The following is a 1,722-nucleotide window of genomic DNA, read 5'->3' on the forward strand; positions in this document are numbered from 1 at the left end:
TTGCTTTTGTCTCCTCATAAAATGACATAGCCTCATTTATCTGTGTGACCCTCCACCTCATTTCTTTCAGTCACATCTTGGAAAGGCCTTTGTTGTTCCCTTACCTTCCATAATATGTTCTACCTTCTGAAAGAGGCACATTTACTTATTCAGTTATGTATTACCTGCCCCCTCAACAAAAATGTAAGATCCACATCCCCATTAATGGTGTGTGGACCTTTTTCCACTGGGGTATCTTATGCATATGGATCAGGACTTACTCAAGATATTTCAAGTGAATGAATGATTATATGAGTAGTTATTGAAATCATATGAATGAATAACCTGGTTTCCAACTAAACAAATATCTAAAATGAAAATAAAGTTTTAAGAAATATATTGAATTACTATAGGAAGTAAAATAAATGTCATAAAAATGGCATACAGTTTTCCTCTGTTTATTATTGTGACTGATTTTCCTCAGGCAAACAGCTTCAGCTCCTTCCTAAAATTTCTGCTCAGAGCAAACAACACTTCCTTATTTTTGAAGGTATATATCAGTGGTTTCAACACTGGAGTGACCGTTGTGTGTACGATAGCCATAAACTTTTCCTGTGTTACACATGCAGCACAGGGAGGAGGGATATAAGTGAGCTCCACAGTTCTATAAAAGAGAAATACCACCATAAAATGGGAGGTACAAGTGGACAGAGCCTTGTGGAATACACTGCAGTATCAGTGCTTCAACAGAAGAAATCCAATTATATAGAAATAAGAAAGGAGAGTGAGGAAGCAAGCCACTATGGCTAAGCTGCAAGTGACAATGAAAATGAGCCACTTATTGAGACTTACATCACCACAAGCCAGTTCCAAGGAGGCTTGATATGACAGAAGAAGTAATTGAGTTTCTGAAAGTGGCAAAAGTTCAGGCATTCAGTCATGACAGAATGCATCAGAGCATAGAAGAAGCTAATGAGCAACATCACAGCTGCCAACAGGACACAGAACTGCGGGTTCATGATGACAGTGTTGCCAAGTGGGTTGCAGATGGCCACAAATCGATCAAATCCCATGATGATTAGCAAGACAGACTCAGTGCAACCAAGAAAGTGGAAGAAGTGTAGCTGCATGAAATAGCCTAGAAAGGATATGACCCTGTGCATGGAGAGGAGGTTCCACATTAGCTTGGGCATTGTCTCTGAAGAATATCAAATATCCAGACAAGAACGATTTCTCAGGAAAAAATACATAGGAGAGTGGAGTCTTGTTTCTGAGATGATGATCACTAATATGGCCCCAACTCCAAATAGGTTTGTCATGTATATAATGAGGAAAATGATAAAGATTACAAGCTGTAGACCCTGAACCTGGGTCAGTCCCAGCGGGAAAAAAAAATCATTCACAAAAGTGATGTTCTCCATTGTTTTAGGAAAGAAAAGATGACAGTGACAATTAGCAAACATTTCCTGGCACACTGTGTAGGGTGAAATGAAGGAAGTTTATCACCTGGAAAGAAAGGATAAACTGTGGTGAACAGCATTCCAGAGGTAAATTCATTTGAAGCATAACTGAGGAATATGGAGGTACATGACAAGTTCTGAGTTAATGTGATATCCGATGCATGGAAGTCAAAAGGCTACTCAGACTGTGCAGTTAAACCTAAAAGGCAGCTCATCAGAATTAAGGTAGATTCAGATAAAATATATTAAAAGGGAACAAGATTTAACTCTAGCTTCATCTATG

The 1,722-nt window shown here is 38.7% G+C and overlaps 1 pseudogene across 1 annotated transcript; it reads right to left on the reverse strand.

The window, feature by feature from the left end:
• Positions 1-459: 459 nt before the first annotated feature.
• LOC308650370 (olfactory receptor 12D3-like) lies at positions 460-1,400 on the reverse strand (annotated as a pseudogene). Its single transcript has one exon. The product of its transcript is annotated as an olfactory receptor 12D3-like (transcript).
• Positions 1,401-1,722: the final 322 nt, after the last annotated feature.

This window comes from Spermophilus citellus (assembly GCF_964194105.1).
Source record: "Spermophilus citellus genome assembly, chromosome: 5".
NCBI lineage: Eukaryota > Metazoa > Chordata > Mammalia > Rodentia > Sciuridae > Spermophilus > Spermophilus citellus.